The sequence below is a fragment of the Salvia miltiorrhiza genome, chromosome 5 (genome assembly GCF_028751815.1).
Source record: "Salvia miltiorrhiza cultivar Shanhuang (shh) chromosome 5, IMPLAD_Smil_shh, whole genome shotgun sequence".
In the NCBI taxonomy this organism is placed as follows: domain Eukaryota; kingdom Viridiplantae; phylum Streptophyta; class Magnoliopsida; order Lamiales; family Lamiaceae; genus Salvia; species Salvia miltiorrhiza.
Window position 1 is genome coordinate 22754996 of NC_080391.1, and position 14834 is coordinate 22769829.

Below are 14834 nucleotides of genomic sequence, written 5' to 3' on the forward strand. Positions count from 1 at the left end.
GACTGATCTTCCAACGTTCAGAGGAATCCACGTACGCACAAGTACAGCCGCATTAAATGCAGAGATCTCAATATCTTATCTCTGGAGAGGTCATTCCTATCTGGTGGTTACTTTTCAGAGATATCACATCTCATGTCCATCAAAGAGAGCTGTTTCCACACAGACAAGGAACCTCGAAGATTGAAGCCTCAGCCCAAATTCGAATTGCTCTCCAACGGAAGAAATCTTGAGGAGAATTTACGCCAACGGATCTATTTAAGAGTTCTCCTACAAATAGCGCTCGAGGATCACTTCAATCTTCACCGATTCAACAACATAAGCCGAAGCTCTGCCGAAATTGCTACTCAGCCTAAAGCCTAACCGCCCAAAGCTTGAATCGAAGAAGAGAATTCCAAAGCCAAAATCAGTCACTGCTGATTACATACATTCTCTTAGACCCTAGGCATATATCTGTTTACCCAGAAGCCAAAGGTCAAACTTGCTTCAAAGAACTTGTTCTTTGTAAGTATAGTTGGCACTCGTTTAAACCTCTCCCCCATAAAAGTGTTTGAGTGACTCGGAGTTCAGGAAGGTACTCTGAACTCTGAGTGAAAAGTCTGAGCACGAGGTGTGCTTAGCAGGGAAATCCTACGCGAGGTGTGTGGGTGCTGAAGAGGGGTTATCTTCAGTTTATGGTTGTGTGCACCAGGCAAGCACACGGGTACGGTTTGCAGTGCACCAGGCAAGCACTTGCGGAGTGGATTGTTGGTCTGATCAACCAGCCGTGGATGTAGGAAAGGGTTTTTCCGAACCACGTAAAAGTCTCTGTGTTATTTACAGCTTTCAGTTTTACATTCATACTTCTGCTATTTCATTTGATAAAACTGAACACTGACTAACAGCAAAGAGAAACCTTAATCCAACAACTTGCTCCACCGAGGCTATTGCGAAACTAAGTTTAATTTCCGCTGCGTATGATATCAATCTGACTGAACTATCCTCTGATAGTAAGGAAGAGCGATATCATCTCTATCTTTGCAAACACGACTGAAACCCTTATTTGAATCAGTTAAGTTCCAGTAACTTAACTGATAACTCATTACTGAAGAGCTTTCAGTATCAGTCGTCAACCCTGTTGGTCAAAACTGATTTCAGTAAAACAGGAGTCTTTGTTTGCGTGTAAAGTTTCGTTTTAATCTTTGACTGAGATCCCTCTGATTGAGGTCAGTAGATAATCATAAAAATAGCCTATAGGTGTATTCCCCCCCCCATACACCTATTCGAGACCCTTCGGACCTAACAATTGGTATCAGAGCAGGTTGTTCGCAAGAACTATCTGCATCTGACTAGTTTCTATTTGAACTAGTTCCTTTTGGGGAATCGCTGTCTTTGATCAAAAATCTTTTCTCAAGACTACTCTTGAGATTGCTTGCTCTGTGTTCGTTTCCTATTTCCTGTGTGCTCTTGAGATTATATTCATACATATTTTCGAGGAATCAGCGGACTTGAGTTGGGATCATTGGATTCTGATGAAGAAGAAAGATTTATCTTTCCAGAAGAAAACATGAGTCCAACCCACTCACAATCAGAAGAAACAAGCAGATATGATCAGACACGACTAGAGTATCAACACCTAAGTACGAGATTTGAAAATCTCCTTAGGGAGCACAAACAGATCATCAAAGAGATTGATCTTGTGCAAGATGCTCGAAGGATCGTCATGCGCCACTTCATTTCAGATGAAGACGAAGCAGACAAAAGAGATGTACAGGAGCACAGACTGATCAACAGACTGAAACTTCTTCAGTTTCAGAAACAAGAACTTCTACAACGTCTCAAGGAAACAGAGACAGAATTCAAAATTATATCAGAAGTTTTTGAAAGAATGATTCGTGAGGAATCACTCCAGCACAGAAGAAAGATGGAACATGAAAGGAGTGTGCAGCAACAGCCAACGAACTCGAAATCAAAGGAGAATCAGTCATGAAACTCAGGGGGAACTTACACTTCAAACAATGACGAAACTAGTGATAATCACTGTGTAAGCTTCTCTCAACAATTCACTTGTATCTATGACTGCTGTTCTTAATTATCTTTCGGCTGTATTGTGCTTAGTCTGACGTGTCTAATTAATTAAACTCTTCATTTTATGAAATAGACACGTGCACATTTATTTTAAAACGGTTGTCACACGATCACACAAACCCGCCCTTTTTACTAACAAGCGGAGTGATCCACGTGTCACGACTCCATTTGCACGGATTTCAAACGATTATTGAAACCGCCTTTTGCACGATCTTTCACACTATCTTCAAAAACGTTTCATCTTCGACTAAAGATTTACTCAATCTCAGAGAAATCTTGTGTGCAAAATTTCTTGAGTGTGCATTTTTTTTAGGACTAACAGTAAGAATCCACAGTTCTATCTCTGTGAGAATCAATCTTCAGACTTTTGCAGAAAATCTCTCAAAGATCCAAATGGGAAAATCAGCATCACTACAAGTAGTGTGTTACGAATCTAAGTCACTCCAACAGTTTGCTAATTTCAACAAGTTCAACGAGATCTTAGAACGACATGGATGGATAAAGTTCATCCAATGCTCGCCTAAGTTTCTTCTTGACGAGTCGATCATCCGAGAATTCTACGACAACATCAAAACGGATGAATCAACTGGTGAACTCAAAACAGAGATTTCTGTTTTCACAAATGAAGACTTCTCAGAATCAACCAAGATGTCCATCAACATTTCTAAAGCGGTGAGAGAAATGTTCAACCTTCCAAATGATGGACCAGCTCCATTCTTCACCGATGAAGAAGCCACAGAGCACATGAAAGAAGCACTGACAAGCAATGCACCTGCTGATCGCGTCATCACCAATGTTCTGAGCATATCAAGAATTCAGCTTCATCTCAGACCCATTGCCAAGATGATCAAGAAATGCTGGTTTGGCACTCTTGGATCCCCTGGTCATCTCTCAAGACCACACAAACTTGTGTTGATCGCCCTGATGCAGAAAGGCCCATTCAACTGGGAGAAGGCCTACATTCAGATTCTCGATGAAGAGAAGAAGGAATCCCACTCCACAAAATATCTGCGTCAAGGAACAAGAGTCTCAGCACTCATTCTTCATAGTGCTAAGGAGACACCTTGCTTCTGGAAGAACACTACTCAAGTGTCTTCCACCATCCATCTGTTTGAAAAACAGAAAATTCCACTCAGAGGGAATATCAGTATCTCGACTGAAATTCCTCTCCTCACTTCTGAGCCACGATACAAGACTCGAGGCTCAACCAAAAGAAAGTTCGAAAGCGTGTCGTCTCCAGTCAAGATCTCGCTGGACACCCCTCAGAAATCTCACAATGAGGAACATGAAGTGGATGCACCAAAATCTCCTGAAGAAGTTCCAATGCCAAGCACGGGAACTCCTCAACAACAGGCTCCGTCTATCCCTCTAGCAGATGAAGGAAATCAAACGACAGAGGAGACACAAGCAACATTTGACAGAGAAACGGAATCTGAAGAACTTCCTCTCAGAGGTTTCTTCCATTACTGTCTTGAAGGGTTCAACAAGAAGGCAAAGTTTGATGAAGCTACTAACATCAATGCCGCATCCTCATCCTCAACCTTTGTAAATCAAACTGCCCTTCTCAAAAACTTCGTGACACAACTGTCCGAACACTGTGTCACAACCCTTTTTCCCACTGTCTTAGCCTCCCTGAACCCTGAAGAGTTCCAAGCTCTTGTCAGCTATTTCTTCTTTATCTTCGTCAAAACCTTACCCAAATCCCAAGACAAGGAGATTGATGAAGTTCTCACTGAAAGAGAGATGGAAGCCTTGGAGAATAGCATCTTTGAGAAGTTCAGAGTCACAAATGTTTGGGATGGCATCCACGACTGGGCACCCAACTTCAGACTGTACCTCACTTCCAGAGGTCTTCTCAAAGACGATAATGCTGAGGACTTCGAAGTCCACCATGAATCTCCACCGCACCAGACTGCTCCAGTCAAAGCAACAGAAGAAGGGACACCATCTGAATAACCAGAGCCTACTGAAACTACCACTGATGAAAGAGTTCAGATGCTGGAAGAGAGGCTGCTCATTCAAGAAGAAGTTTCATATGAGCTGAGAGTCAAGATTGCAATTCTTGAATCAACAGTCACTCACCTTCAACAGCAACTGGAAATCCAGAATAAATTCAGTAAGGTCCTTGAGTCTGATGACAAGGATAAACGAGAAGATGACAAAAAAGGAAAAGGGAAGCTGACTGAAGAACCAAAAGGAAGCCCTCCAAGGAAGCCAAGCAAACAACTCCGCATCAACTAAGGACTAAGAAAGAACAAGGAATGTCATCTAAACAGAAACTCATTATTTTGTATATGATGTTCTTAGATTGTCTTAGTTAGATCTTCCTTGTTATGTTCTTCCGCACCTTTGGTTTATATTATTCTTTACTGAGTTCATGGAGATTCATGTTTATCCAGTCTTTGTTACTTTTGCCTATTTACACTTGATGATTTTGGGTTATCTAATTTAGGGGGAACACTGTTTAAGCTTTTTCCAGTACTTGACTGTTGCCCTTACTTATTGTTGGGAACTTGTTCGTATTTGCTTTTACTTGGACTTGCAATGAAAAATAGGACCTAGGTGTGATTATGATTAACTGGTGAAATTGCGTTCTACTTTAGTCTTTCAATTTCCAAAATCTCTCTTTATGCATATCTTTTCAAATCATTGCATGCACTACACGCCGCCTATTTACGACAAGAGATTATGACAAATATTCTATATCAGTTCATATCTCATCTTTCTAGGCATTTGTCTGACGGGCATTTATTACGGACGTCAAAAATTATTATAATTGAGTTGGCGCGCAGATTTCAAACCGCCCACGTCTTTTCAATTGCCCTAGGAAACTGTTCATCTCCCACGATCACACTTTCTCCATTACTGCCATTCCTCATTCTCCATCACTTTTGCACTCTCTCTCTAACATTCAAATCCACAGCACTCTACTGTGAGATCACTTCCTGCAATTTCTCTTCAACAGATTTCTCATTCGAAATGGCTAAAACAGACAACGAGAAGGAAGCTCCAAGAGAGAAAGATGTCAGATATGAGCAGACGGTTCACACGGAATCCTTTGAAGAGAAGCCGGAATACTCAAAGGTATCAGGAATTCTTCACCAGAACGGTTGGATGAAATTCATCACCAGTGAACCGAAGTATCTACTCGACGACGCTGTCAGAGAATTCTACAGGAATCTCAAGTTCAACGATTCCGAAGAATTAATCTCTAAAGTCATTATCATCAAAGGAGCAAACTGCAGAAAAGAGACTCTCAACGTCTCTGAGATTGTCAGGGAATTGTTCAATCTCCCAAACAACGGATATCTCCTCTCTTCATTGACTGATGATGAAGCAAATGAAACTCTCAAGACTGCACTGAAGGATAAATCGGAATCAACGAAGAGTCAAGTCACTCTTTCTCATCTCCATCCAGAGTTTGCCATGTTGGGCAAAATTATCCAGAAGTGCTGGATAGGTGCTACAGGGACTCCCGACAAAGCCTCTCAACCGCAGAAGAATGTCATGGCTGCTCTTATGAAGAAGGAATGCTACAACTGGGAAGAAGCTTACCTAAAGCTTCTTTACAATGAAGCTCACAACACAAGGCCGGCGACGATGGTCCGACAGGGGAACAGGGTATCCCAGATCATCATCGAGGGGACAAAGAAGCACAAATACGTGCAATGGCCTAAGATGATCGAATTCACAGACAGCCTTCGTCTCTTTAAATTGGCCAAAAAAGATCCCAAACCTTCCTCGAAGGCAAAGGTAATTGACATCTCTTCTCCCCCATCATCTGATTCTGAAGCCCCTGATTCACCTCCTTCAAATCCTCGCACGAATGTGCCATGACGTATTCGTACCACCCTCCCCAAGAAACCATCTGTACCAACTAAGATGCCTTGGAAACTCTCTCCAAGATCCAAAGGCAAAGCAGTTGTGGAAACTGTACCAGAACCAGCCTCCTCCTCTATTTTCAAAGGTACTCAAGAAGCTGTTGAACTTCAGTCTGAAGCTCAACAAATTGCCACCAATCGACTTCGACGCATAATTGGTGATGTTAATACGTCTTTAGAAGTCTACCGGGACCTTCATAGACTTCTCACGTATACTCTTCTGAAGACAGCGCCATGTCCAAGAATCAACAGTCTTCACAGCCCTGAAGCTGAAGACTCGTTTAAAATGGAAGAGGCTTCCCTGATCAGCCTATTCCAAATTGAACATGTTTGGGACGTAATTCATGACTTTAACAGTTTTGCTATGAATTACTTGAACTCCTCCAAACAATTCAGACGCCTCTTGTCACTAAACGACGATGCCGGGACATCAAAGGTGTTGGACGAGCCTCTCATCATAGAGGAAGTTACTGCAGCTCACAGCTCTCTTATTGATGACACTCCACAACCGGCGGAAGCTACTGCTGACCCTGCCACCGATGTTCAACCAATGACTGACTCAACCAGTCAACCGGAGCTACCATCTTCTCATCCAACATTTCCTGCTGAAGCAAACCAGGCTAGCATCACTGTAGTTGATGCTTCTCCTTCAGTAGAAGAAGAGAGATCAGCAGACAACGCTGATCGTCCAATTTCTGAAGAACGAGTTGACAACATCCTCCAGTCTCCTCCGACTTCATCAACACTCTTGAACACTGATGTCAGTCAAGAGCAAGAAATTTCGCAATCTGTTGAAGAAAGAACAGATCGCCCTGATCCAACCAGTCAAGCAGAGGCCTCCACATCCAAAACTAATGAAGAGCGTCAGCAACAGTAGAATTATCCTGATGAATCAGATGTTTCAATAGAACACGTCGAGCTTCCTCGCACAGAAGGACCTGTTCTATTTGATTCGGATGCGGAAACTGATGAGCGCCTCACCGTCTGGAAACATAATCGGCCGCGCAGACATCTACTACGAATCTCTGAAAATGAAGAAAGACCAATGGATGTACTGCTGAAACAGCTTGCTGATCAAAGGTTTGAAATCGACTCACTCAAGCACGAGCTCGAACTACAGCAAATCTATGGTAAAAAGTTCGTGAAGAAGCTCAAAGAAGTCGAGAAACAGGCAACATCAGACATGGTCTATCATGTCGGCTTGATTAATGAAATCAAACAGCGGATAAAGGCACAGAAAAAGGCTCTGATCGATTATAAGATTGAAATGCTTGATCCAAAGACTGGTATTCCCAAAATTCGGAAGGATCACAAGGAACTGCACACCCTCTTTCTCGAATCAGAGATTGAAAGGAAGACGCAATACGTTAGTCTAACTACAAAGCTCCAGGAAATGGAACTTGAGTTCCTAAAGACGTTCATGCCGAGAACCGAGGTCAAGGAACTCATTGCAACGACAGTATAGCCTATCATGGACCGACTGGCAAAGGTGGAAAGGCAACTTCAACAAACCAAAGAATCTCCAGACTCTGCTCTCGTTCAAAAGATGCTTACTGACCTTCAAGAGTTACAAAGCCGACTTTCTCCAGCTGATGCCAAAAAGGGGGAAGAGGATATATTGAGGCGTATGCAAAGAGAAGCGAAATGCTCCCCTCTGTTTTCAACAGGGTGGAAAACCGGGCTGAAGAAATCACTGCAAGGGTTGCCCCCACTTTCGCCTCAGTTGAAGCCAGCAGAAAGAGAAGCAGAGAAAGCTCTTCAAGTGAAGCAGAACTGAAGAAGAAGAAAACTGTCGACTTCATTTCAACTTTAAAAGAAAGTCAAAAAGCTTGAACATTATCTCAAGAGTGGATTGATTGTATCTTATCTGGAAAAGTTTGAGCGACCAGATAAATGGATACCGTTAGAGTTGAATGATTGGTGGGAGCAAATCAAGGAACGCTACACCAAATGGATGGTGTTTGCAAGTATCCAAGGCGACAAGGAGCGCAGGTATGAAGCCTGGAAGTACTTCCTAATGCATTTGCAAGAACGAGAGTCTGTTCGTCAAATGTTGGAAGCTCAGAAGGATTATGGACAAGGCATACCTGACCCTCAGAAGAAAGTAGTGACTCCACCAAGGTTCAGGAATGGAGTAGACAGAGAAAAGATCAAGAAAGAAGTCAGAACTGTTTGCAGGATTTGGAACTTTCATCCAGACTCCGATAATGCCAGAAAGGTATGGGAAGCAGTCTTCAAACTCTACAATCAGAAACCTTGAGTCTGTTGAATGTCCTCTGTAATGTTCTTTTTCTGCTTTCAAGTTGTAATTCAGACTGATGTTTTATCAGTCTTTCCTCAATAAAAAGAACTACTTCTTATTGATCTCAACCTGAAGACAATGACTCTTTGTCCAGGCTCTGATTATGGTTTTTCTGTCTTCTTTTTAGTTCTGTTTTTAGAACTGTTTTCGTTCTTGCTCTAAGTACAAGTTGTTTAGGTTCTATTGTTAAGGGGGAACTGTTTTCACCCCTTGTTTAGAACTTGTACTGTGAGTTCAGTCTTTTTGTTGTCTAGAACTGCTGTGTGGTTTTGGCATCATCAAAAAGGGGGAAATTGTTGGGAACCTTGTGGAATATCCTAACCCTTGTTTTGATGATACCAAAATTCATAGGACTTATTTGTAATAGACTAGAATCGTTTTGAACTCAAGTGTTAGAGTTCGTTTCTAGTTTAGTTGCGGTGTCGAAGACTGAAGACTGAAGACTGAAGAACGAAGACTGAAGACTGAAGACTGCAGATACCAACTGAAGTATCAGTTGAAGAATCAGTTGAAGACTGATTATTTAATGCGCGCAATGGACTGATACTAAAGTCAAGTATCAGTTGAACATTCCTCCTAGGACTGATCTTCCAACGTTCAGAGGAATCCACGTACGCACAAGTACAGCCGCATTAAATGCAGAGATCTCAATATCTTATCTCTGCAGAGGTCATTCCTATCTGGTGGTTACTTTTCAGAGATATCACATCTCCTGTCCATCAAAGAGAGCCGTTTCCACACAGACAAGGAACCTCGAAGATTGAAGCCTCAGCCCAAATTCAAATTGCTCTCCAACGGAAGAAATCTTGAGGACGATTTACGCCAACGGATCTATTCAAGAGTTCTCCTACAAATAGCGCTCGAGGATCACTTCAATCTTCACCGATTCAACAACATAAGCTGAAGCTCTGCCGAAATTGCTACTCAGCCTAAAGCCTAACTGCCCAAAGCTTGAATCGAAGAAGAGAATTCCAAAGCCAAAATCAGTCACTGCTGATTACATACATTCTCTTAGACCCTAGGCATATATCTGTTTACCCAGAAGCCAAAGGTCAAACTTGCTTCAAAGAACTTGTTCTTTGTAAGTATAGTTGGCACTCGTTTAAACCTCTCCCCCATAAGAGTGTTTGAGTGACTCGGAGTTCAGGAAGGTACTCTGAACTCTGAGTGAAAAGTCTGAGCACGAGGTGTGCTTAGCAGGGAAATCCTACGCGATGTGTGTGGGTGATGAAGAGGGGTTATCTTCAGTTTACGGTTGTGTGCACCAGGCAAGCACACGGGTACGGTTTGCAGTGCACCAGGCAATCACTTGCGGAGTGGATTGTTGGTCTGATCAACCAGCCGTGGATGTAGGAAAGGGTTTTTCCGAACCACGTAAAAGTCTCTGTTTTATTTACAGCTTTCAGTTTTACATTCATACTTGTGCTATTTCATTTGATAAAACTGAACATTGACTAACAGCAAAGAGAAACCTTAATCCAACAACTTGCTCCATCGAGGCTATTGCGAAACTAAGTTTAATTTCCGCTGCGTATGATATCAATCTGACTGAACTATCCTCTGATAGTAAGGAAGAGCGATATCATCTCTATCTTTGCAAACACGACTGAAGCCCTTATTTGAATCAGTTAAGTTCCAGTAACTTAACTGATAACTCATTACTGAAGAGCTTTCAGTATCAGTAGTCAACCCTGTTGGTCAAAACTGATTTCAGTAAAACAGGAGTCTTTGTTTGCGTGTAAAGTTTCGTTTTAATCTCTGACTGAGATCCCTCTGATTGAGGTCAGTAGATAATCATAAAAATAGCCTATAGGTGTATTCCCCTCCCCCCCCCCATACACCTATTCGAGACCCCCCGGACCTAACAGATTCACTCATCAATCATCACTAATCCAAGATTATTACTAAGAATTCAAGATTCTTAGTAAGAATCTTATAATTATAACTTAAGAATATTAATTTGATTAGTGATTCACTCATCAATCATCACTAATCCAAGATTATTACTAAGAATTCAAGATTCTTAGTAAGAATCTTATAAATATAACTTAAGAATGTTAATTTGATTAGTGATTCACTCATAAATCATCACTAATCCAAGATTATTACTAAGAATTCAAGATTCTTAGTAAGAATCTTATAATTATAACTTAAGAATGTTAATTTGATTAGTGATTCACTCATCAATCATCACTAATCCAAGATTATTACTAAGAATTCATGATTCTTAGTAAGAATCTTATAATTATAACTTAAGAATGTTAATTTGATTAGTGATTCACTCATCAATCATCACTAATCCAAGATTATTACTAAGAATCTTATAATTATAACTTAAGAATGTCATCACTCATCACCAATTGGTTAAAGATAATAATACAAAAATATTAAAACTAAATATATATTGAAATACTAGTTAAAATTCAAACATTGATTATTACTAATCTAAGATTATTACTAAGAATTCAAGATTCTTAGTAAGAAACTTATAATTATAACTTAAGAATGTTAATTTGATTAGTGATCCACTCATCAATCATCACTAATCTAATATTATTACTAAGCATTCAAGATTGTTAGTAAGAAACTTATAATTATAACTTAATAATGTTAATTTGATTTATTGATTTACTCATCACTCATCACTAATCTAATATTATTACTAAGAATTCAAGATTCTTAGTAAGAATCTTATAATTATAACGTAAGAATGTTAATTTGATTAGTGATTCACTCATCAATCATCACTAATCTAAGATAATATTCATAGTAAGAATTCAAGATTGTTACTAGATTGATAAAAAAAATTTAAAAAAATTAAAATAATAAATAAATATTTTTCCGACATAAAAATAAGGACGGAAATGAGCCAAATCCGTAATTAACAACATTTTTTGGATATCATCTCGACATATTCTAAGGTTATGAATATATATGATATTGTATATTGAAGTAGACTTTAAATGAATTAATAGGTACTAAATATATCAATAATACGAGTGTTCTGTACTGGTGACCACTCGAAAAGAACTTCAAGGTTAAGCGTGCTTGACTTAGAGCACAACTAAGATGGGTGACCGACTGGGAAGTTCGTCTAAATTATGCAATACTGTATAAATACGAAAATAAATTGTGGATATACAATAAAATAAATAAAATAAAATAAATAAATTAAAAAAAATTACCGACGGCAAAATGCCGTCGGTAATTAGCGAGGGCCTTTTGCCGTCGGTAATACATCGGCCAAGACCGGCGAGTGCGCCACCACCGTCCGGTGGAAATTACCAACGGAGATCTCGCCGCCGCTAATTAGCGACGGCATTTGCCGTCGATAATTTTCCGGCAACTCTCCGCCGTTCAACGGCGGAAATGTCGGCGGCGTTGCCGCCGTTAATTGCCGGCGACGGCCGATCGCCGTCGGTAATGGCGTTACCGACGAGCCGGTTAGCGACGGCGATTTGCCGCCGGTAACGCCGTCGGTAGACTTTATCACCGGCGGCCGTGCCTGATTACCGACGGCAAAATGCCGTCGGTAATCGTGCATTTTTTTGTAGTGATCTCAATTAAAAAAGAAGAAGGATTTGGTTAAAAGGAGTTAGAGACAGCGGCGTGGTGGATAAGGGTGGTGGATGAAAGTGTTATGAGGTACTGGAATATAGACAAAAGAAGAAGAAGAATTTGGTTAAAAGGAGTTAGAGACAGAAAATATGATGTGGGAGATGCCGAAAAAATTGGGGTTTTTTAAACTGCTAAAATTGGCGCCAAAAAAGAGCCGTTAAAAACTGGTCTTTTATATATTATACTAGATCCTTAGAACCCATAACGAAAATAAAGTGATCAAGTTTCGCGGGACGGAGGGAGTAATAAAAGATTTGTTCCCCAATTATTTACTTCTGTTGTCATCCAAACTTTTACTCATTTTTATTTTTAATAAAATTATTCTACATAATCCCATAAAAATAAGAGCATTATTCTACTTTAATTACTTTATTACGATAATTAAAAAAAATATTTTATTTACAACACACTCTGAATCATTTTATTAAACTTGTATATATCATTCTTAAAGGGGTAAAGAATTGGAGGACGAAAAGACAGTTGTATTTGTTTTCAATCTAATCTTTTATTTAATACTAGAACAATCTCCCGTGCATCGCACGGCGAGTATCAAAATTAAACGACATCAATTACTCAATAAAATCATGTGCATCGTTATTAAACGACATTAATGACTCAATAAAATCTTGCAATTGAAAATATAAATTTTCAACTTTGTATAAAGTGTAATGATAATTATAGTTATTAAATAATTAATAATTATTTGATAATGAAAATTAGCATTATACATTATTATAATTATAAAGTACGATGCATCATAGTAAATAAATAAATAAGTAATTCACAAATATAAAAAAAATATTTAAAATTACATTTTTTTAATATGTATACTAATTTCATCTACAAAGTTATATTAAAAATAATACAAAAAAATCTATATATATGTAAACACAAACACATGATATTTACTTATTTTTATCTAAAAATACAAAAAATTAAAAAATAACTTAAATTAATATAATAAAAATAAGTAAACATGTCATTAAAGAGAAAACTAACTCTCATTAAAATAGAGAGGAAAGAATAAAATATATTTTAAATTATCATAACTTATTCATTCTAAATTAATTTTTCATCAAAAGAGGAAAAATAAGAGATAAATTTTCTAGTAGAGAGAGAGAGAAAAATATATAATAACAACAATTATTAAATTACGATAAAACAATTACGAACAACAACAATAATAATAGAGCAAAAAAATAAAAGATAAAACAATAACATAATAGAGAAAAAGAAAGAGGAGAGAGAAAAATAATTACCATAAAAATTTTAACTACAATAATTTATTTGTTTCAAATTCATATTTTATGATTCTTATACCTAATTAAAGATCTTGTCATTATCTTTAATTTATATTGCATATTTAATATCTTTTCATAATATCATTTTTTTAAAAAATCACTAAAATATGAAAGATAGAATAGAAGAGAGAGAGAAATTGTATGGAAAAAAATAGTGTAAAATGTGTCATAGAGAGAGGAGAGAGAAAAAGTGAAAAAGTGCATGAAAAAAGGTAAGAGAAAAATTGGCGGGAACAAAAACTGGTGTTTCATATATATATATATATATATATATATATATATATATATATAACAATTTAATTACTTGCAGGGCTATTATCTTTATTAAATTTATATGGATATTGGGAGATTTCGGTTCTTACTTATATACTACTATCGCGATGTGCATGCCGAATTTAATCTCTTTTCGGCTTCTTTTTGGGCTTTTTAATTAATTGTTTCTTTGGAATGTGTTTTTTTTTTTTTTTTTTTAAGTTTTTGTATTCCTCACTACCTTTACCATTTTGATGTCGCTCCTCGTAGATTAATGGCGCAATTAGAGATATAAATGAATCAAATAATTTTGGTTCGATTCGATATTCGATTCAAAATTTTGATATTCGAATACGAATATAAATACTTTTTGTGATTCATTTAGTTATCGAATATGATTTGAGAATCACGATATTCGATTCGGTATTCGAAAATATTCGATATATATATATATATATATATATATATATATACTAAAAAATAAATAATAAAATAGATTTAAAGTAAAATAAATAAAAAATACTAATATTTATTTAAATAAAAGTGAATTACAATAATAGCACTGTTGATAGCATTCGCATGCTTGAATTGCTTTATTTATTCAAATAATTCTAGTTAATTGAAGTGCTATGACGTACTTCTATTTGTTGAAGTGTTATATAAGAGTTCTTATTGATACTTGCTTTATTCAAATGCTTACTTATGCTATTCAAACTTTTGAATGTTAGGTTTGTATTATAATTTGGGAGTTGGGTTTTGAAACAGAAGAATATATTTTTAGCATATATTATTGAATTTTTAAGTAAATGTAATGTGTGTGATCTCCATATTATTTTAGAATTTTTCTTTATTAAAATCGTGAATTGGATATATTCGAATTAAGCTAAATAGTAGGAATTTTCGAATAAAATATTCAATTTAAATTGTATAACATATATTTGTAAAAAAATGAAACGAATATTCTATTCGATTCGAGTATTCTCGAATTAGTATACGAATCGAATACGAATAGTAAAATATGATTCGAAAGATATTCGAATATCGATTCGAATATGCAATTACTTATACGAATATGAATCGAATCCAATGATATTCGATTCGATTCGATTCGTTTACATCCCTAGGCGCAAGTCATCGAGAGATTCTAAATGTAAGGGGCGAAGATTTTTCGACAGCAAGAGATAGATCGAAAGCCAATTAATGAACTTGCACGAAGTAGAGCTTAACAAGTTTTTTATATATACATATGTACATATTTTTTATTTTTCTTAGCAATTGCTAATGTGGGAAAGCAAGACGCAAAGAAGCAAAACTTTCATTTCTTCATAAAGTGTACGTGTCTTGCTCATTTCGATACACTCTCTGCTTTCAAGTAAGAGCAATAGTTTCTAGTTTTACTTAGCTGCACCTTCCTCA